This window comes from Mycteria americana, chromosome 8, assembly GCF_035582795.1.
Source record: "Mycteria americana isolate JAX WOST 10 ecotype Jacksonville Zoo and Gardens chromosome 8, USCA_MyAme_1.0, whole genome shotgun sequence".
NCBI classification, from domain to species: domain Eukaryota; kingdom Metazoa; phylum Chordata; class Aves; order Ciconiiformes; family Ciconiidae; genus Mycteria; species Mycteria americana.
The window spans coordinates 15,216,602-15,240,452 of record NC_134372.1 but is presented as its reverse complement, the minus strand read 5'-3'; the positions used below and the strand labels follow the sequence as shown (position 1 = coordinate 15,240,452).

At 37.6% G+C, this 23,851-nt stretch overlaps 1 long non-coding RNA gene across 1 annotated transcript in view; it reads left to right on the top strand.

Annotated features, from left to right (window-relative positions):
• Positions 1 to 12,078: 12,078 nt before the first annotated feature.
• LOC142413743 (uncharacterized) overlaps positions 12,079 to 23,851 on the top strand; it is a 32,884-nt gene continuing 21,111 nt past the window's right edge. Inside the window, exon 1 of the long non-coding RNA XR_012776889.1 lies at positions 12,079 to 12,197. This is a non-coding gene — a long non-coding RNA (uncharacterized LOC142413743). The remainder of the gene's footprint in view (positions 12,198 to 23,851) is intronic.

Sequence of the window (23,851 nt, the reverse complement as noted above, 5' to 3'; positions counted from 1 at the left end):
TTCCTGTGATAGAAAAATTATGTTTTTAAAAATCTAAATACGAATAAAAAAATCTGTTCGCCTCAAAAATGCCTCTGGTTTCAGAGTGGATTTTCATTCATCCTCTCTGTCCCATGTGCTTTGATGCATAGAAATTTATTTATCAGCTTTCTGGTTTTTGCTTTACATCAACATATACAAGAGAGTAATTTAGTGTTGTTTAGTCCAGAGTTTGATATCAACCAGAACAAAAGAGAGGAGAAGACAAAGAATGATGAAGAGAATAAGTGAAGGTGACTCGTTAAGTTAAACAGAAATAACTGAAATAAGAAATACAGCTGCAGTGCATGCATAATCGGATGGCATATAGTAAACCAGTTAAGATTTTCTTTTCTGTATTTTAAACCCCTTGGTGATATTGTTTTAGAATTAGGGCTTTATTCTGGTTCCACACCAACGTATGTACGGATAAAATTATTACATGTTCATATCTGAAGTAAATTAATAATGTAAGGGTATTGGTGAAGTCAATTCACCTCCTAGTACCTCCTAGTTAATTTCTGATTTCTTGAATTTTCTAGCACCAGCCACTGTTTTCTTTTTCCTTTCCCAGTTCATTCTTCTCTAATTTATACCACCTGGGGCATATCCATCTGTCGTTCTGTTCAAACATCTAAAACTCAGATATATTTACCATGTTGAAGTTCTCAGGCTGTGTGCTCTATTTTAATACGTAATTTAACCAAGGGTTTTAGAATACAGAGCCTGTATCCTATGCAGCATCCTATGTAAAACATAGCCCATTGAGCTGAAAATTGAGAAACAAATTCATAGGTATTCCTCTGTCTTCACCTCACATATTTTAGCTAATCTTATCAGACTTCACTTCAATTTCCAGCAATAATGCTTTCCGTATGTGCTTGTACTTAGTAATGCTGGTTTTTACATCAAAATGCCAGTCTGCTATATCTTGATGTATCTTTTGAGGTTATTTATATTCATTTGCTGTACCATTTTGGGTCTGACTAGGTTGGCTTGATTTTCTTCTGGTATATATTTTGAAATTTAGAAGTCCTTTATTCATTAGCAAGCTTTGCAAATGATTTCAGTACTGTGCAGTTCTTACTTGAGAACAACACGTATGGAAGTAGACTACAATAAAAGGTTAAAATATACACATTATGTGGTTTTAACCATACAATGAATTCAGGTCATCTACTTTTAATATTGGAAATCAATGCTTAGCATTTACTCTTGAAAAGGATTAATGTACTTCCTGAAGAAAGATCTGGAGACTTCTAACACATTCTGAAAATTTAATAGTGCTTTACTTTTAAGGTTGATTTCCAGGTATTGTAACATTAATCTTTAAGCCATAGAACAACTCTATTTGTATCCTACAACTCTTCAAATGTCTAGCTGATGTCACTAAAAAAACCTTGGATTTAAATACAAGTGTGCACATTGGCATGCTCAGAGGCAGATGTGGCTTCTTTGCCCATTGAACATTGGTGTTAAGGAAACCAAAGCTTATAGTAATCCTGTTATGGGGCTAAAAAAACATTTCTGAGGGATGGCAGTCTGGGTATGTTTTTAAGAATTCATCAGTTTGATTTTTTGGACATCTTGGAGCTCATGCATGAAAGTGAATTTGTGCAGCTAGATAAAGAGATGGCAGCAAAGGTCACCCAGAACATTAAGATATGTTTTTGAAAGCACCTTTAAACTATAAAAAGAAAGGGATGAGAAAGATAAATCACTTCTGGGGGAAAAAAGGGAAAAAAAAAAAAGAGTTGTTTAGAAAAAGGCGGCCTCAACCTTGAAAGGAACTTCACTTCTACAGAACATGTTATAGTCTTCTGTAGACATTGCTCTTTTCCTCAAATTGGATAGTATCTATGGTGGTTTTTGCACTTTCTCTCAGCTTTACTCTTGCACATATGCTTTTCATCCATGCCTGAAGCTATGGGGTCATTAACTACGAGCTGCAGATAGATTAGACTAAGTGACATCAATCAGATGTAACTGGAAGATGGTTTTCCTCCCAATGAGAAACTTTCTAAACTAAGAGATGTTTGGTACAAATGTTTCATTTTTTCATAAAGGTGAGAAATTTAACTAAAAAGATTCATCTGTTTAGTTCTGGGATGGTTTTATTTAAAGAAAAGCTATTCTTAAAATACTATTCTCAAAATATATGAAGTAATCAAAGAGTTTTGAGGGGAGTTTAAGTCTTCCTTAAAGATAAAATAAATATATAGTTGGATATGACATTTAGGGAGAAAAACACTAAGAAACACTGACCAGCATTTAATTCTCATTGTACTGGAAGTTTGACCTTCGGGGGGAATGGTCTCTTAAGAATTTGACGTGGCAGACATAAAATGAAAGAAAATGTTTTATAATTCCTGTGTCAGCTCTGAAAATATGAGAGTTTTGTTGGTAGCAATCATTCAATGGGTGAAGCAGTCTCTATGAACTGTGAAGTTTACTATTCTCCTAGTAATCAAGGATAGAAGATGACTATTCATCTATTATTTCATTTAAGAGCTGCTTCTCAGCTGTTACAAGACTCAGAATTATTTTATAGACTGCCAGATCTTTGGGTTGCACTGTTTGATCAATAGCTTACTAGTGTCAGTATTAATTTCATAATAAACTCCTGTTGAGTTTATGAATTTATTTATGAATTACTGCTACTTGACAACAGTAGGACAATGTAGGCTATATGTATTATACATCATTTCTTTTGCTATCTATTCTTAATCCTCTATAAAGTCCTGCAAAACAAAAAGAGCTATACAGCTACAAAGCAACTAGTGCTTGCCAAAATACCAGGGGTTTTAATTCACTAGTGATATATATGCTTAATTTGGTTTTAGCCTAAAAAAATAAAATTCTTTAAAATTTCTGGAAAAAATCCCAACCTCTCTCAGCCTGTTGTTGCAATATCCTTCCCAGCTTAGCTCCAGTAGCCTCCAACAAAGTCCCAGCAATCCAGGACTCCTTCTCAGGCTCAGCAAAATTCCCCTGTACTGGCAACCTTTGGAATGAAGCAGTGTTCAGCAGACAGCTGAAAACAGTGGCAGACATTTTTCAATAATATATCATTTTGTCACAAATATTTCTGGTTTCCTGTTTGCTTCCTGCTTCCAGCACACTTTTGCAATGTGGAAAGCTCTTAGCCCATCTCTCAATGTTAACTTCCTGTTTGCCTTGAGCAGTTCCTTTCTTGTTCACTGCTCTCATGGCTACATAAACAATTTCACTTAATCCTTTAACTGAATGTGAAAGAGTGGGATACAACCTGGACTTTAACACCACTTATATTTGCCTTTCATCAAATACACTATTTAATGTCTACTATTAGCACCTTCCACTATAATAGATGACCAGTCCTGGGAGATTATTAAAAATGCTGTAGTAAAATTTTGCACTTAGTATCACAGTCTTGCCAGTACTTATGTGAGTTTATATCCATATTATATTGGAAAACTGTCTTAGCAGAATTACAGTCCTCTATTGGCAAAAAGTTCTTTTGATAAGAAAACTGACAGTAACTCTTCAAGCTCACTAAGTTAAATTAGCAAAATGACTTCTTCTGCAAAAGAACTACAGAAACATTAATAGCAGGAATTCTGGTGACAGAGTTATTGATAGCAGAATTCTGGTGACTTAACTAGGAACATCAAGTCATTTTTCACCATGCTACTATGCCACTAAAATTTTATAAAGTGGAGCATAGCACTGGCGTTATACACCATATTTCTATAATGATGATACACACCTACTCCAGTATAGGCAAAGTTTTATTTAGTTCAAGGAAATCCTTGGAAAACTGAGCATGCATGGCTCTTCTTTCTGGTGACATTTAATTTATGGGAGATAACATGGAGCCTGACAATACAAAATGAGCTCACAGTACATGAGTGTTCAGATTCTGGATGACCTTCATTTGCAGAAGTAATCATTCACTAACTTGTGTTATTAATTTTTTTTCCCTGGGTATAGAAGCTTACTGGATGATCTTGACTTAGATGTTAACTGGCAATGTAACCTGCTGCTTCGGAGACTCATAGCGTTTGCTGAACATAAAACAAAGCCTCATGGGTTTCTTTAACTGTTCAAAAAATCACTGTATTCCTGTCTATTGCAGCGTCTGCAAATTGATTAGTGGAAAATGTTCCATTAAAAATTACTTATAAAATGACCCACCGTTTCTCTTTTTCCCCATGTTTAGACCCTGAATTTTAGTTTCATAGAAGGTACTGACTTTTTAAACCTTGTTGCCATTAACTGCCTGAACCTCGCATCCCTGCCCTTGTGGAAGTCAGGGCTCTAGACTTCTGCCCATTTAAAGACCTTTGCAAGAACAAGAATTAGACACAAGTATTGTTTATAAAATGCTCCTGGTTTTCAAAATAGTCTACCAGCAGGTAGAACAGTGTTAGTAGTAGACATATGCCCTTTCCTTTGCCCTTTCACTCCTGCACAAAGCAACATGTTATTCTGAGGAAGGCACAGACCGCACCTCCTGCAGAGGGAGGCTGAGCCTCAATCACAAAACTGCTGGCTTGCAATGAGGGTGTAAACCCTTCCTGAAGGAAGAGGTTTTACTTTGGCCTGCATTTTGAAAATGTGTTACACATGCATTTAATCTCTTCGCTGCTAGTTCTGGGCATAGTAGCTGCGTGGTCTTAAAACTACATTTTGTGATACTTAATTCATTGCCATAAATTTAAAGTTATTATATTGTTCATATTCAGTTATGACTTCTGTCCAAAATACTATAAAAATGTAGGTCTAGTAGCCATCTCAAAAAGAATACCCAGTCCTGAGCCCTGCTCAGAGTGAAAGTACCTAGATCATAACTTATAATCTAGTTTAAAAACCTCCACAGTCTAGGCTAAAATATATAATGAACCTTTCATAATGATCCTTAATGAGTATGTTCTAAGTCTTCACTCTAAATGTATTTCATACTTTCCCCTATTGAATTTCATCTTACTAATTTAGAACTATTTGTTAATATCATTTTGAAATCTGATCCTGTCTTGCAAAGTACTTTCACCCCCTCTAATATTGGTATATATAACCTGCACATTTTTTATGTGTGCTCTTTTATAAATACACCTGCATCAAAGTCTAAGAGGGAATGTTCAACAGAATTGGTCTTGGGACAGACGCTGTGGGACTCTACCTGAAATGTCCAGTTTGCTAGCAAATCATTGGTAATTGTTCTTTAAGTGCTGCTTTGCATCCAGTTGAGTATCTGTATTTTGTAGTCAGTTCTTTTAGCCTTTTTTTACTAATATGTTTATTAGACATATTAGACTCTGCTTATTATCATATCAACACATAAAACATCTAACACTTTTCCCTTTTCCAGTAGACCAGTTGCCCCAAAGACAATGAAATCTATTTGATATAGTTTGTCCTTGTTAAATTCATGTCAGCTGCATTTTTTATTCCCTCATTATTTCTCTTTGCCTCAGAAATTATTAAATTTGTAACTGGAGTAACTGATCACTGGAGTAACTGATCACTAATTTCCAGAGGCCTCTATTTTCCTTTTCAGGATAAACATTATATCTGATGTTCTGTGGCCTTCTGGGCCATCCCACATTCCGTATATATCCTCTTGGATGGTACAGAGATTGTTTTGGTAGTCCCTTATGTAGTCTATACTGAAATCCGTGCCATGCTGCCGAGCTGAATATTTCTACATTTTATAAATATTCTTTAACTGGTTCTTTCCCTGTTTTAGGCAAATGTCTTGTTAGATTAAGTTGTATGTATGATAACTAAATAGGTTTTTGGGAAAACTGAAGTAAATAAGGCATAGATTATACCAGATTTCCCTATGTGATCCCTGATTTCCTCTACTTCTCTGTTAGGTAACATCCATACTTTCTTTTGACCTTTCCTTATAATGTGTTGTAGGGCTTAGCCATGCCACTTTCTGTCCCTTGGTAATTGGTGCTTATTTTGCATCTTTAAGTTACTGATCTTGCCATACATCTGGGTGCTGGTTTCTTCAATGTCTTTAATCATGAGTTTGCTTTCCATTTTTGTATTCTTCCTTCACAGTTTTCAACTGATCAAGAGGCTCCCAGTGCTGCCTTGCCAGCCTGTTGGAATACCTCATTAGTATGTTCCTGCCAGTGCTGCAGCTGTGCAAGTCTGACTCAAGATCATTCGCTTGGTCATTGCTCCTTCATCCCAACTGTTTCTACCAAGTCAAAACTAGGACATTAGGAGAGGTGTCTGTGTTCAGGGTCCTTTCTCTGCCCTATCTTGTCAATTCCTCCAACAAATAGGCAGAAAAAAAGCAGTAAGGAAACATGGAAATGTTTTCTTTTCCATTTCTGATAAGTGTTTTTGAGGTCCTCAGAACAGCAGAAGAATAATCAGTGCCTGCATGTTACATATTGCTGAAAAATTCTTCTATTTCCTCTCTTAAAACTCAAGTTACCTTGGTCTCCTCAGCTACAAATTAACTGTGTGAACAGAGAAATGAAGCATCTTTTATGTTATGAATTAGTGGGCTGGTAGAAAAAATCCCACATGGCTCTCACTTTTTGGAAATGCACGCAGGATTTGAAATGCTTTATATCTGTGCATAAACTATGTAAAATAAATAAAAATGTACTCTGTTACAGAATGGATTAACACACATTGGCATGTATGTCTTCGTCTGCACCAGTCAAAGTTTGGTGTATAAGACCTTGTTCCACAAATATTCAGACCTAACCAATTTGTCAAAAATTGGTTAGATTCCTATGTGATGAGTAATGACAACACTTTCACATCTCTGGGATCAGTGAGCACCACTCAGGTGCACTTAATGTGCTACACTGCACTGACAGATAAAGTTTAAGGTATTAAAACATTTTAGTATTACTCAGGAGTCTGTGTTATTTGGTTGAGACAAAGTTTCTGGGCCTAGGCTCTGTGATTTACATGATCCTTTGTACTTAAAATTTTAGTTTAGTTAAACATTTGATAAATTTTAAATGGTCTATTATTTAGTGAGCAGCAATTGTTATGTCTTGGCATCGTGACATTCATATGGGTATATTATTGCTTTTCCCACCTTGTTTGTGTACGACTTACACACAGTTGACAACTTCTGTTACAAACTATTGTTGGTGAACAGCTCAAAAAGGAAGGAAGGGAAAAGAGGGAAGAGAGGGAAGAGATTACATTGATGATGTGCAATTAAAAGGAAAAAACAGTACCATTTATATATCTCCAAGAGCTGCCTCCTACAATTAGGAGTTTGTGTGCTATCTACAGCAGCTACGTCTTGAGATTTCTCAAAGCATTTTACATAGATTTTCTGACAGTTTATGCATTTTCCAAGACATAAAAACACTGAACATTGACTCCTTAGCATAACAGACACTTAGCAGACACATATTTTTTTCTACAAATTTGTTTTCTGCAAGGCAGTCTATTTTGGGGTTGATGTATGAAACATTTAGGAAGACAGATTATTTTTGTATGAATTTTACTCTCTCAACAATGCCAAAAAGAGAAGAAAATGAGTCTGTCTTTCCACAAATAAGCTGAAGACATGTCATCAATACCATAACGAGAATAAGTGAACTCAGAACATCATTCTTCATTATTGTTTTGTTTTGTTTACCTAAAATACTAATTTAGAACTTTAGATTAAAGATATTTTTTTACAACTGTTTCCTGGTCTAATAGTTTAAGAAATGTTTGCGAGGAACATTAGAATTCAGGTTTCAAAACATTTTTATTTAATTCTGGTTTTCACATATTTTTAGGGAGCACAAAATGTATTCTGGCCTAAAGGGTTTTTTCTGTTTTTTTTTTGTTTGATGTTCAGTCTCTTGGAATACTTTGATCAAACTTCTCTAGCTATTTTTGAGTTCCAAGAAGGTTAAAAGATGTTTTCTTTCTTTAGAAGATTCTTTCCCACTTTTTTCTCTTTTACTTAAATGACTCCTGAATGCTTCGATTTCCATGAAACAGCTGGTCCAGCCATTGACTGGATAAAGCTGAGAGTAGTTCTAATTGGCTCTACACATGCTGTGGATGTTGCCAAGAGAGCAAGTTTGCCTCTGAGAACATCTAGTGCCTTTGAAATGCAAGTTTGTTAAGGCTCTACTTCCTTTTTTCATGGGCACATATTAAGTCTACACTTTTCAATATAGGTATTGTGATCAAGAATCAGTTTTAAGAACGATATGGGGAATTTCTACCATCCCCTTAGGGCTCTTAGGTCATGCAGGTGATGGAGGGAGATCTTGGATGAGAAACATAGGCTAGTCAGGGCCACATGAAGTTCGTAATTTTCTTTGATAAATGAGGTCTGAGCTGTATATGGATTGTACCACAGTGGAACAAGGGATGCCAATATGGATGCACACACCAGGCTTTTTTTCACAGCTGGCACAGGCAGCTGTGGTTGAGAATATGACGGCAATTATGAGTTTACAAGCAGACTCATGTCTGCTGGAATAAATGTGTGGTGTTGGTAGATTGTCCTTAACCAGGTACAGTACCGGGGTTTATTCCTTTGTGCAACTATCATTGTTTTGTTTGGTTGGAGTATTTTGCCCCTTTGCTTTCAAGTAAGTACTCTTTAATGTATCTTACAGCTACTACATGGTATCTACTATAGGGTAGCTTAAGTGCTTAGGCTGCATTAAGGCCCAGATTTGGATCTCTCTCACATTTGAGCAAATGAGTTCCAGAAAAGTAAATGGAATAATACCATGAAAATAGTTATAGAAAGCAGAATCAGCACTAATCAGCTAAGGTGTATTAAAAGATTATGGGTCAGTACTCTCAGTGTGGATCAGCAGCATTTCATTGAAGATAATGAATCTACTGTGAGTTGGACTGGCTGAAGATTTGGCCCTGGGTCACACAAAAATTTGATATATGTGTATTCTTCCTGAAGAATTTACACTGCTTTGAAGCTTTATACGATGAAGGATTTTAGGTGGTTTATCAGTAAGTACTTTTTCACCATCAATATCCACAGTGGTTTGAAAGTTCATGACTTCTTCAAGTATCTAAACTTGCTTTAATATGCTCCACATTGCAGAAAATTCTTTTTACTTACTTTACTTTAAAAAAAAAGTGTTTTCTGTTCTTTTTTGAAAGCAGAAGAATGTGAATGAAGAAAACTTGTCTCATAATTGCCAGGATTATGACAATTTTGACATGTCTCAAATCCAGTCAGGAAGTTAACATGTCAAGGTTTCAATAGCTGTGGTAGTCTGGCAATATTGCACAATATTCTTCTCTATTCTTGCTTTTCTTGTCAATTGTGACATTGTAATGTGAAATATATTATGCAGGTCATGGTATGCAAAATGAAATAGCATCTAGCAAATAGTTAATTTAAGTATAGATAATTTACTATAATTAGAAGTATATATAATTTACTATAATTAGACAAAGTCTTTTATGAGTATATTTTGAAAAATAATTTAGACCATGTTTTATAACTGGGAAAACTGGACATAACTGGTTGTGTTTCTATAGTTTTCCCCAAATGTGACAGAAATCAATACAGCTGCTTACAGTGGGGCCAGTGCAAGGCTTTGAGAACTTGTGGGATCTGTTTAACATTGGCAGGCTTTACTATAGGCCATATGTGTGTTATTTTCACTTACAGCTTGATCTATTAGTCTGCTAAACCTCTGTGGAAAGTGTGAGCAGAAGAGAGGGGGAGGCAGAAGGGACTCCCTTCATCTTCATCAGGAAATGTTATTCAATGAGCCAGCCTTGACAGCTATAAAATCTTCTGAGATGGAGATATAGACAAATGATGGTCTGAATGTTATATAAGGAATGATAGAAGGAAATGTTGCCTACTTCTATCCCTAGTGTTTATTAGTGTACTTTCTAGGGTACCGTCTACTGAAGACAATGTTTATAGACCAAAAAGGAAAGCAAATACAAACTAAGGCATACCAACAAATGAATCACAGCAAGTATATTCAAATTATAGTATACTCACTACCACATAAGCAGAGGACTTGGCTCAATCCCATAGACACTGATGCATGGAATATGTGCTAAATACAGAAGGGCAACTGGTTATACCCCTTTTCCCATGTGCTAGGGGGAGCAGTGCCACCATGAAGCCCTGATATCCCACTCCTTGCATGTATGTTCAAACTGTCCATATACTACATGTGAAGTCATAGCCAGGCAGGTGAACTACCCTCAGGAAAGTCTCTAGCACTCTCTTTCAGTCAAAATCAGTTGCGATGTTGTCATTAAGTGGAATCATAGACCTGTGGGTTGTATCTTACTTTTGTTTTCCATGATGGCTAAATTTCTGATCGCTGTCTTTATGGTAGCAGAGCTATCTGAGTCATTTCATACAGATTTATTCCAGAGATGTTACGTTTGGGAGTGGAGATTGATTATTATCACAGAACTCAGTTTCTGCTTACCTTACCTAAATTAGAAAACATTTACTCCAGGGGACTGGCTATCACAGAGCAGTCTATAAAGCAGTACACTTTGTGCAGGGCTGTTAATGATAGCTGTACATATTTTATTTAAATCTTGTATGGAACCATTTTCTTGAGATAAAACTCAAGCTGGAATTTGAATCTCTTGTCTGAAGAACTACTAGCATTCAATTTTGAAACTAAAATCTATAATACAGTTGGTATCAGAAGGCTATTTGCAATGAAATTTATGAAGCCATGTTTTGCAGAGTGTATCATGGCAAAATTCCTCCATTGTGTAGAGAGAACAGATTTCTGCCATCTTGCTTGCTAGCCATTTCTAATTGTATTCATTTCAGTGAAATGAATATTAATGGTTCTACTGTATTTAATAAAGTTTGTTCCTGATTGATTTTTCCCTTCAAATTATTTCTCTTTTCATTTAATTAATTTATAGATATTTTACTTCGTGTAAGTTAATTACAATTTTTTTCCTTTTAGAGGCAAAAATGTTCAGATGATAAATGTTATTATTTTAACAAGTATAATGAGGGCACACAGCAGCTTGAAGATGAGTTTCTTTATCCTTTTCTGTAAGTGTTGTGGGCAAGCCTCTTTTATATTGTAATACTCCAAGTTTTCCATCAGCTAAGGTATGAGTTATTAATATATCCAATAAATTTACATATCCTGATCTGATATGTCATGCACAGCTAATGCAATAATGTCTGCATTAGAGACAAATACAACTTCTTTCCTAGGCTAAGTGTTTTTAGTTATTAAGATCAATGAGAAAATGTTTGTAAGTACTAAGATAAGAAGTATAGTCACTCTGAATGTCAGGGGTGTAAACTGTATTAAATGTATTCCACAAATATTTTCTTCATATGTAGGAGATACCTAAAAATGACATGAATACATTTCAGCAACAATATGAAATAAAGGTCTGAATATGTGAGTTCATAATCCCACAGAGGTCAAACTGAATTTTTAAAACGGTTTCAACCACTGATACAGAAATGCTAAATTCACACTAATGGTGCGAATGGTGACTTGATGGAATACACATCTATTTTATCACAGGAATACTATGGACCTATAAAACAACAATATATTAATACAAATAACATGGGTGGTTAATAATAAAGTCCTTTGAAATTGTCCTAAAAAGTTCTGCTCAAGAAAAGGGCTACTGTGGAAAACAGTCCTTTCCATTTCTGTATTACATGATTGCTGACATCTTTTCAAAGTATTTGCTCTTCTTCCCAATAATTATAGTACCAACCAAGACAAAATCAATAGCTTAAAACTGCGAAAACCTTGGAATTAGCAAAATCTTGGAACTGGTTGTTCTCTGATTTACACCAATGCGAATCAGGAATAGCTATTCTAGTGTTACTGAGGCTGAACTTAGTTTTATGTAACTTCAGAATTTATTATCTACAGAACAATGCAGGAGTTTTTGTTGCTTAGTAAGGATAAATCTTCTGAAGTGATTTTACCTGCATACATTTGTTGGCAAATAGAAAGAGATATGGACAAAGAGAAAAAAAAAAAAAAAGTAGCTTTTAATAGCTGTTTTATACTACAGGTATTAAAACCCATTTACTCTTCTCTCTGGTAATAACCATATTCCCATGTTTTTCCTACAGTAACCTTTGTCCCAGTTTAAGGAACAATGACCTATCAAAAGGCAGCTATATCAGGACAAATTCAAGTGTAGAGAGGGATGATTTGAGTTTGTACCAATAGAACTGACCTCAGCTTTGGGTGAGTATAAGCTCCACAAATATAAATGATGGCTTTTCTTTGGGGTTTTCAACTAATGTAGGTACATCAATACCTGACTCTGATAAATTCAGAATGAGAAGCAAGACCTGTGGTCTCAATCAATAAAATGCAAGCTTTTATTGAAGATTAGAATGTTGTGAACAATGAAAGTATCCCCTCAAAACAAATAAAACTCAGAACACAGAAAAGTTTATTTTTAAGAAAATGTAATGGTCTAGGTATTTCCAAAGGCATCTTTGCTTTTTCTATGGAACTGAGACCTTTTATTTTCTCCTTCTTTGAGAGATTGATTCTTCCTGGAATTTATAATACGTCACATCCTATTATCGTAGCTGTTATTTTTCTCCCTTTTTTCCTTCAGCTGTAGAAAATGATACCTTTCTTTGTTAAATAGCTGCTTTGTAGTTACATACTGCAAAAGGATTTTTTTTCTGCAAAGAACTACAAGGCAGTACATAGTTGAAATAAATATTCTTTCTCCACCTAGTTTAACTGTGCTGGTGGTGCTATTCATGCTGTAAAGGATGATATCTAGGCAGCTGCTGTTTACAATTACCTATCAACTTGGAAACCAAAATCTACTTATTGAGCAGAAAATAGCTTTCTTCTTTATGTACACACATTAGTTTATTTGTTAAACACAATGTGAAGGCTGCATTAGTGGCAGTAAAATTAAAGAGGATTTAAGATTTTGCCTTATCATAAGTCATGGGAATGGATCGCTGCTAAGTTCCCAAATTCTGTTGGTATTTTAGAAGGCGCTTTTTGCAGTATCAGCAGTTAGCATATTCTCTCCAGCGCCACCACTTCTTTTTTGTTCTTTTTAAATTTTTTTAAGATGCTTTTATATAGCCAAATTATGCTGTAGAAAGAGAAGACAGAAAAGATCCCGTGTGCACAGATCAGCTGATACGATGCATTGCTGATGTGCTCCTGCTAAGCTGCCAGACTATGAGCTGTGCCAGTGCAGTGTGGGTGCGATTCCTGCTGCTGGTGCTGCTGGGAGGGTGGCAGAGTCGAGCCCTGATCCCCGGGCTAGATCTAGCAGAGCCTGCAGCCCTGTCCTTCTGACTCAAATGCAGAAAAACTCCCTCTCTTCAGCTCCCTGACCCTAACACGCATGGAGCAAATCATCTTATTTTCCCAGAAGTCTTTTTAAATATTTGGGAAGCCAAGTGCTGAGGGCTATGACCCTGAAGTTGCTGCACAACTGGCAGACATTTTTGTAAACCTGGAAATGGACAACTGTTTTCCTATATGGATTGTTTGCATATTTAGAAATTACAAGTAATCAGATAAATTACATGCTAAAATGTGTAAGAAGTAAAGGCAAGATAAACTACCTGCATAAATAAGCCCACTCGCTCAAAGAAGAAGGGCTATGTTGAAGAGAAATTTAGGCCCAATCTGAAAAAGGGGCCCTGGACACTGTGATCATGAGTTTTGCGGTAGGGCTAAATCCTGGCTTCATGTTGCGCACATTCCTGTTTCCCTACACAGTGGTTGGGAAACACATGATATGTGCCCCTGAAATGCTAAACTCAAACCCCAACATACTGATTGGGACACTGCCTAAAACCAGCATGGAGAACAGTTTAAAGTGTTTTGGGGAGCTCATTACAAGGAGGTCTTGTTAGCTCCCCATCAAGGCTCTGGCTCTTCCAATTCCCATCAAAGCCAGCCACAGGGAAAGGCTGGGTTCAAAGATACAGCTCAAGTCCATTCCTCACCCTGTCATGTGTACTTTACCCTGAACTGCAAGGAGAAATTACTTTTTTGTTTTGGGCTGCTCTGTCGTTCTGAACTTTGGGGGCTGGTGAGTGTGTCTGGGGAGAGGCTGTGAAATGACCTTGCATATGACAAGTGTTGGCCTAGGTCTTTCAATTAACTTCACCTTTTTTGAAAACAAATCAAACCCCACTGTTGTCTTTTAAATAAGGCCTGAAAAGGGAACCCTGGGGAGAGAGTCCTCTCCATAGCATTTATCAGGAGGCAATATTGGGATTCACTTCCTTCCTCTGTATCTATATTGAATATAGATTAAAATCTCTTTTTCTCAGAGAATATCCTATATCCAGGATGTTACAGTTACCCTTAATGTACTTTAGACATTATTAAAGCAGCAGAGAGTATAGTGACCTACAGGTTAAGAAGAACCCAGACTTGACAGATTCAGGCACCTACTTTCTTTGCAATAATGATGACAGAATAAATTGCTTTAGTGCCACAAATCTCCAGTACATTCTATATGCTTCTTTTCTCCCCACAGTACTTCCATACCCATAGTATAGCTGTATACTGCAGGGCTGGCCTTAGAAATGTGACAGCAAGTCTCTCAAATCAGACACCATACACTAGCTTCTATCACACACTCAGCAGTGCTTTCTCACATTTATGGAGCTATACCATGACATCTTTCCTGCTCTAAATCCAACATCGCAGACCATGTGGTCAGGCTGGTCTGTGAATGAAGCTGAAAAACTGATAACATGCTGCAGCTGGTGACTTGCCACTTAGCAGACATAATTCTAACTAAAGGAACATGACTAAAATTTACATTCCTCCCACACCAAGGTGTAAAGTTTCTTTCAGACAAAGAGAAGCAACTTCAGAGATCTGCACTGTACGCCCTAGGACCTAGATGGCGCATAGAACCATGTAGTTAAGACAAAAAGCCATTCCTCTACCTCAGACTGTAATTATATGTCTTCTCCCAGTATCAAGAGCATTCCTAGCCAAACGGTGCTACTTCTGTCAGAGTGGTTGGCCTAGGTACCCCACTCAAACCCACGTGACAGGTTACATGGTCAGGATACCTGGTGAAGTGCTGTGTAATTTTGGGTGTGGGGGGTGGGAAATGTGATCAAGGTATAAGTGTGCTTGATTAGCATAGATAAGCCTTGAATGATTTCAGTGTAGAACAGAAGGCAGAGACCAAATATGCATATGCCACAGAGGCAGATATGGGAAGACATTTGAGAACCAACAGTGCCTCTGTTACTTATTCTCCAGTCACACGGCAAAGTGGGCGGGTTATCAGTACGACTAAAAGCTGCTCCTGGGCTTTTGCCTGTAACCTCAGGCAGCCTCCAGTAGAGTAGCCCAGGTTAACAGCATAATTATGTTCAGATCAGAGGTATCAGGTGAGAACAGCTGATGAGAGAGTGTCAGGACCTGAAAGAGATCTTGGGTTATCTCTGACTTCAAGATGTGTATATACATGGAGGAAGCTGAAGATCTCACAGACTCCTTTGTTTGTTGATGGGGCAAGAGGAGAGGCCAGGGAAGACTCTCTGTTTGCCATGCAAATTAATGCTTTAATTGTCAAGAGGACTAAGCAGCAGAGGGCTGAGAAACCTCATGAAAAATTCAGTGCAGTTGATCCCATGGGCTTTCATCTGCTGATCTGGCATGTAGGACTCTTTCTGGAGGAGGGGAGAATCTTTCAAAGAAAAGAAATATAGGAGACAGAAAACAAGAGCAGACAAAATCAGTGATAAGGTTTTGTGAGCAGATATGATGGATTAATGTGATTTCAAATCATTGAGGGATGATCAATAAATGCATTAAATTCACTGTGAGAAAATTGTCACCAGGAGCTCCAGCACTGACAAAGGTCAGTATAGCTAGTATAAGATCAGTGCTGGTTTGAACATCTTTCTGTTCTTCTCTGCAATAGATAAACAGTGCTGAGCTGCAGCAATAGTGCTAGCGACACCAGCTTTTGGTAATAGAACTGGTCTATAAATTTTGCTAACCACTATCTTGCAGGATTAGACTAGTTATGTTGTCACAGACCTTCAAAGATTAAATAAAAAGGTCTGAGAAATCCTCCATACAGGCGTAACTCCATGTTTTTTGTGGGGGAAGAGGGGAGAGTGGAAGAGAGAATGAAAAATGCTATTTTGCTCCTCTATGATTTTTGTAATGTTTCCTGACATTCCAGTGATTTATAGAAACAGCAACAGTCATCAGAAATTGGGAAGAGTACAGGGAGAATAAGCCAATGAAAGATGAAATTAATAGCAGTCGTATATGCTTAAGGGATCAATGATGTATTGGTGCTATTTCTTTTTCAATGTCACATACTGTGCTAGTGCAGTAGGCCAGATGATATCTAAAGACACTGACCTATAATCTGCTCTGTTCCCTCAATGTCTTGCTAATATTTTACTGAAGGGTTGACTATGCTGCAGCTTAAAACAGAACTTTGCCGACTGCAGGAAAAAGATACAAAAGACAATTTCTGGTGCTTTGTACAGAGAAAAAGAGGCTGCTGGATTTAATCATTACTCATAATCCTCTCAAACCGGTGGAGCTCGAAACAGCAGTGAGAAAAAATGACACAGACCTTGCCTTGATAAAGGATTATAGTCATCACGTCGTAGTGTATGCACCCACAGATCCAGCCCCTTCCCTTCGCATTCCTGTTAATCTGCAGGAGGAAGGGACCCTGTACCATGACAGAGGAAGGTGCAACAGTTTCTAGATAGGGGTCTGTATTAGTGGTGCTTAACACTAAATGGTGATGCTTGCTCTGCTCCATAGTGGCATGCATTTCCAGACCATTTTTAGTGCAGCAAGACTCCGCTCATCTTGTCAAATCTGATTAATTGCTTCTGTTGGGTTACTATGCTTCTTGCCAAAGAACTGTTCCTCGTTTTGGATCCTTTTCCTGCCTGATGGGCTGCATATGCTGTCTGATCCCAGCCCTGTCCAGTCAGCTACTCTCACTGTCTGATCCCACACTGCCCAGCCCTGCTGCTGTCAGATCCTGTTGTTTTTATAATCAATTGCTTTCTTCTCCATTCTGTTTATGATATGCTATTTTCTATTCATATCGCCTGGTCCTGGGGCTCTCATATCATTTCTTGCTGCCTAATTTTGATGTTGCCTAATACTGCAGCTGCCCCATAGTTATGCTTGCTGAGTTCTTACTGTCTTACTGTCTAAGCAAACAGCTGCATGGCCTCCTGTTTCTAAGTTCCAGCTGTCTGATCAGCTGTTTTTGCAAAGTTATCCTTTCCATGGTCTAATCCTATTGTCTGGCTCAGTAGCTGTAGGATCAGTTACTTTCTGCACAGATCCTCTGGTTGTGTAATTATATATTTCATATATCAACTAGTTAATACTTTATTTTGAGATTGTTCCAAATATCTGAATATCTTCCTCTCTCCTTTCTTGCCTTTCTCATGCTTAATTTCAGTGTGCCCTGATCACACTCCATTTATCCAACGAATTCCTCTTTCCTTTCTGACTTCTTATCAGCTGCTCTTTAGCATCTATTTTTACTTTCACAGCTTCTGCTAGTCAAAGATTCTGATGTGTGAGTTGCTATTCCTGCATCCCCATGTCTACCACCATCCGTTTAATCATCTCTATTGTCTGCTGCTTCTGCTGTTCAATCAGCACTGATTTTTTTTCTTTTGTGCAGGCCTGCAACGATCTGATCAGTACTTTCTGTCATGTGATTGCCCCTGGTTATCATTCCTACCGACTAATCATCACAAGGAACTCTGTTCTTGCACTGTCTTGGATAATTATCTGCTCTTGCTGTTTCTGGTGACTTTCTTGAGCCCACAGAGTGGAGTTACACAATTCTTAGAAGCACATGCTTGGACTATATACACTGCAATAATGATATTGCTGGACTTTGTGGGGTTCGTGTCCTGTAGTTAAATATCTAAATGGGCATTGTTAGCTAAAAGTTTTGCAAATAGCTGAATTTCACTGTGCAGTAGTCAATAAAAAGTTCCCATCCTCTCCCTTCTGTCAGTCATATTGTTCCCTTTCACATATTCCTCTATTTACGTGGTAAATACGTAATGGTTCTTCAATAACCAAGAACATGTACATCACGGCTATGATGTTCATCTTTCAACTCATGTTTCCTTCTAGGTACTTATCCACCCAGCACAGCTAGACTGATCCCTGGTTCACTGCTGTGTTATAATATAAAATAAAAGGACAATACTGAGCTGATGTAAATTATCATAGGTCATTGACTTCAGTGGACCCCAATAATTAAGAGAGTCAGCTCAAAGTCTCTGGAGGAGAAGACGCATGCTGTGACTAAAGAGCGCTGTCTCCTGTTGCTGGCTGAGAAAAGTAGATTGATTATCTTTGCTTTCCAGAGAGGATTAGGAATTAGTTGAGAAGAACAAAAGCACGTTATAGTCTTATTAAGAGCTTTAGAAGATATCAGACAGGGAGATGCATTTTTCACAGCCATGCAAAAATCTGTGAAGTTCTGTATAGGGGCAATCTACCTTTCCTTCCTTAATTTTTTTTTCCCCTGCATAGATCTTAGGAGAATAGCCAAGGTTGCATTTGGTGCTTTACCTCTCAAGCTGTGACTGCCTGTTTTACAATGCTGATTTACTCTTGGAAAGTTTAAATCAACTTGAATTGCTAAATTTGCCCTCTGCTTGTCCCACATAAAACTGGTAAGTCATAACCTGTCTCATCTTGCAGCTGCTTAGGGAGGGAAGAAGGCAGGACTTTTCCAAATCTGGACAAATTTTCAAAGCTCTCTGTGTAGAAGCAAAAAGTATTCTGTTTGACTCTTTCACAGAATCACAGAATCACAGAATCGTATAGGTTGGAAAAGACCTTTAAGATCATCGAGTCCAACCGTAAACCTAACACTACCAAGACCACCACTATACCATGTCCCTAAGCACCTCATCCAAACATCTTTTAAATACCTCCAGGGATGGCGACTCAACCACTTCCCTGGGCAGCCTGTTCCAATGCTTGATAACCCTTTCACTGAAGTAAAATTTCCTAATATCCAGTCTAAACCTCCCCTGGTGCAACTTGAGGCCATTTCCTCTTGTCCTATCACTTGTTACCTGGGAGAAGAGACCAACCCCCACATCTCTACAACCTCCTTTCAGGTAGTTGTAGAGAGCAATAAGGTCTCCCCTCAGCCACCTTTTCTCCAGGCTAAACAACCCCAGTTCCCTCAGCTGTTCCTCATAAGACTTCTGCTCTAGACCCTTCACCAGCTTCATTGCCCTTCTCTGGACATGCTCCAGCACCTCAATGTCTCTCTTGTAGTGGGGGGCCCAAAACTGAACACAGTATTCGAGGTGCGGCCTCACCAGTGCCGGGGGTACAGGGGCACGATCACTTCCCTAGTCCTGCTGGCCACACTATTTTTGATACAAGCCAGGATGCCATTGGCTTTCTTGGCCACCTGGGCACACTGCTGGCTCATATTCAGGCGGCTGTCAACAAACACCCCCAGGTCCTTTTCTGCCTGGCAGCTTTCCAGCCACCCTTCCCCAAGCCTGTAGCATTGCATGGGGTTGTTGTGGCCCAAGTGCAGGACCTTGCACTTGGCCTTGTTAAACCTCATACAATTGACCTTGGCCCATTGATCCAGCCTGTCCAGGTCCCTCTGCAGAGCCTTCCTACCCTCAAGCAGATCAACACTCCCGCCAAACTTGGTGTCATCTGCAGACTTACTGAGGGTGCACTCGATCCCTTCATCCAGATCATTGATAAAGATGTTAAACAGAACTGGCCCCAACACCGAGCCCTGGGGAACACCACTTGTGACCGGCCGCCAACCGGAGTAAACTCCATTCACCACCACTCTTTGGGCCCGGCCATCCAGCCAGTTCTTTACCCAGTGAAGAGTACACCCGTCCAAGCCATGAGCAGCCAGTTGCTCCAGGAGAATGCTGTGGGAAACCGTGTCAAAGGCTTTACTGAAGTCTAGATAGACAACATCCACAGCCTTTCCCTCATCTACTAGGTGGGTCACCTTGTCGTAGAAGGAGATCAGGTTGGTCAAGCAGGACCTGCCTTTCCTGAACCCATGCTGGCTGGGCTTGATCCCTTGGTTATTCTCTACATGCCATGTGATGGCACTCAGGGTGATCTGCTCCATCAGCTTCCCCAATACCTTAACAGTTTCCTTAACAGTTTCAGTACTTGGGGAAAGGAAGCTCAGATTGAGACACCTACACCTGTTGAAATTAATTCATCTGTTGAAATAACTTGGAGGATGCAAAAATTAGAGTTAGCAAGTTTTGCGGTGGGAAAGTGGATGAGACAGCCTCCTGAAGTACCTTCCAGTCCCATTTTTTATGATTGCCTTCAAACTGAGTAAACTGTGATTTATGAAGCTTTATAGAAAGCTATGCATTTTTCAGGTAGCCTCCCACATGGTTATATATTTACCCAAATCTTTCAAATTTATAAATTCTGAAAGATTAGAAGGATGTAAAAGCAGGTAGAAAGTTACTTTATGCCATATATTTCAGAATTTAGATAAATGTTTGAAGGTGGGTTTTTTTTCCCAAATGCATGTATAGTTAGAATAAAAACATTAATTTTAGAATTCAGTAAAACATAATTTTAGAATCTGGATCTGTACAACACTGTGAGATTTTTTAAAGGAAAAAGGGATTTGTAAATATAAAATATGTCTTTCTGTGATCAGTATCTTTTCATATTGAAGCAGTAGATGAACTAATTATTCTAATATCATTCACAGAATCCTTCATGACATCAAAGATTGTCACCCCATGCTTGTTTTATCATTTGATAGCACTGACTTTGGAGATGACAACTACACTAAATATTGCATCCACTTACACAGATAGGCTTCAAATATATGTCTCAGATTCCAAAGCGTACTATAGCAGGAAATCTCCATCCTCTCCATCCGTTCTTCTTACGCAGTCTCAGTAGGTTATAGACGCTTCTTGGATACTTCTTGGTGCTGTTTTCTTATCATCTCAGGTCTATTTAATACAATGTCTTAAACTTAGTGCTCTGACAGTAGATTATTAAGAATTCTTGTAGCCTGTTTGTGTTTTCAAGATGTTTTCAAGTTCAATACTTAGAGCCATTGGATGTTAACGTCTCATTGCAAAAAACTTTTTGTGTTTTGATTTTACTTATACTCAGCATGATTCTAAAGCAAAAAAAGCCACAAAACCAAACGATTACATGGAGCTCCCTTTCCTGCTCAGCTTGCTGATGTTCAAAAATCTTTTTCCTTTACACCCTTAATTTTACGGTTGTGATTTTTCTGGCTCTTTAGGTACATATAAATGTATCTTATATTAAATTTAATGGAATTTGATCCAGCTAAGAATGACAGTTCATACTGTCCATCTAGAATCTGGTAAAATAAACCTGGTGTTACAGTCTGACAAAGGATGCAGATAATGCACTGAACTGAACCCTGTAGTTTCTTGAGATATCAAAACTAAATGAAGAACCATTTTCTACAGACTTCTTAAAAAATGTTAAAGGCATTCAAAATTCCAAAGAGAATTACAAAAGCATTTCCCATCTGACTGTGCCTGTAAGCCTCTGTATCTTTCACTATCTCTTTCAATTCTTGTTAGCCCATTTGGTAGCTTGGGGAGCACTCTCAGCAGGATGCTATCTGCTCATACTGCTGATAGCTATGAACACTGAATGCATTTGTGGAAGATTTCAGAGTTTTTCATTGAACAGCACTATACTTAATTATTATAAATACAGCATTCTGAACAAATCCACTTTTTTTTTTTTTTTTGGCATACCTGGGATCTATTCATTTTTCATTAGATATTAAAAAATAGTGAAACTAACATAGTATAATGATAATGTTTAAGCCTTCAAGTTGCTTCATAAGCCTGATCCAAAACTCTAAGCCGATCATGAGAACAGTGGATTTTTCCTTTGATTCACTGAAGTCTTTGAAAGATTGATGGACCACCATAGAGCTGGCACTATCTTTTCCATCACATGCTTAGATATTATTAAAGCAGAAGAGGAGAGCAATTTTTATCTGCTTATAAGAATATTTCGAAGAAAGTGTTCTCTGTTATAGGAGCCATTTACTAGTATAAAGAACAACATGCTATTTATATTTGATAATCAATTTACAATTGTATAAAACCAATGAGCCAAATACTGGTCTCATTTACTCCATATGAATTAGGAGTGGATACAGTTAAGTCAATATAATAATCCAGGAAAAATGGTTTGTTATGCATTTTGGGGGAAACATTTGTTGGAATGTACCTTTAAATTTCTAAAGCCATTTCTGATAGGCTTACTATGTCTATGTTAGACCTAAATCTTTGCTTAATGCCCACAGAAGTCACAATAGAAAGTAATGGTGAGGATTTATAGAGCTCATTAATAATTATAAATACTTAGAGGGATAAGAAGATGAAAAGAAATCCACAGGTTTCTTTTGAGACTCTTCATGCTAAATTCCTTATTAACAGCAGGAAAAAAAAGAAATAACAAACTTGTATTTTCTCCTCTCTCTCTGTCTCTCAGCTAATTCGAAAGTGAGGCTGTTAATTAACACCCAGAGTACAATCTTTAGTTACTGGCTTAATTACAGAAGAGTTGCTGTGGGTTTTAAATTCTCTTGGGATATTTTTAAATCTGGTGGGCAGTAATACTGCCATCTGTTTTGTGAGCCAATGGTTAGTTCTTACTGAAACCATTAAAATCTTGAAAACTACATTGCCTGCTATCAAGGGTTTTTAAAAGTAAAATCTGTTTATAATCTACTGTTCACATCTGAAACAACATTCAGTGTACCTCCCATACATGTCATGGGAAAACAGCTGGTCTGGGAAAGCAAAATGAACAACCTGTCTATCCAGATCATATAAAATTTTCAGATAGCTAAATGAAAGTTACAGCTGTAGATGTTCATGTTACAGAAACTTTCCAACAAATAAAAGTCTTTAAATAACACTGTTCTAAAAAAGTCATCAGTTTTTGTCTGATGCTGGAAAAATAATTGATCAGAACTTGCTGCTGCTGTTAACTCGGCATTCTCTGTAGCCTGAGAGGCTCATCTGCATTCAACTCTCTGTATAAATAAAACCTGATTTTATTGGGAATAGTGTTGAACACATACTTACTAAGAATTGCCCTAAGGGGAAAAAATACCAAAATTTGACTAATTGTAGATTACTCAGTCCTCTCTTATTCTGAAATAGATGTCTTTTCATTTCTTTTTAAAACCCTATTGGATGAGGTTGTTTTCCATTTGTATTGCTGGCAGCAGTCTGACAGACTTGCAGAGGTCCAAATAATTTCCAGACACATTTGCATGCAGCATTTAATTTAGTATTTTCAGTCAATAGAATTGGTAAGATCTGGCTGATGGTCCCTTTAAGTACAATTAGTTCAAACCATGTGCTTGTCGGGTGGGGATTCTTCATCTTTCTATTTCATTTCATGTACTTTTCAATGATCTCAATACTGTCCTATTTTTTCATCTTAGGACTCATGCCTCAGCTTCTGGCTGTGTTAAACATTTTGGCATATATCAATTTAGAGTAGATAATTGCATATTAATTATCTACTACACCATGAAGGTATTGTTTCTTTACTTCCTCCAATTTCAAATTTGTTTTATGCCCAAAGAATAAATTATCTTGTTTTTTAAGAGACAAAATCTATTGAAGGTCTCCTAAAGTTAAAAAGTGTTATGTTTCACAGTTGATTCATCTCTATTACTTGCTGTATTGGTGTCTGTCAGTCAGAAAAATAAAGTGATATTTTACCCACAGAGAAGCAGAAAAGGAAAAAAGGCAAAAGATTATTCTATAGTCCCAAGGAGGGATGATCCTTTTTTTATGATAATGAGCAAT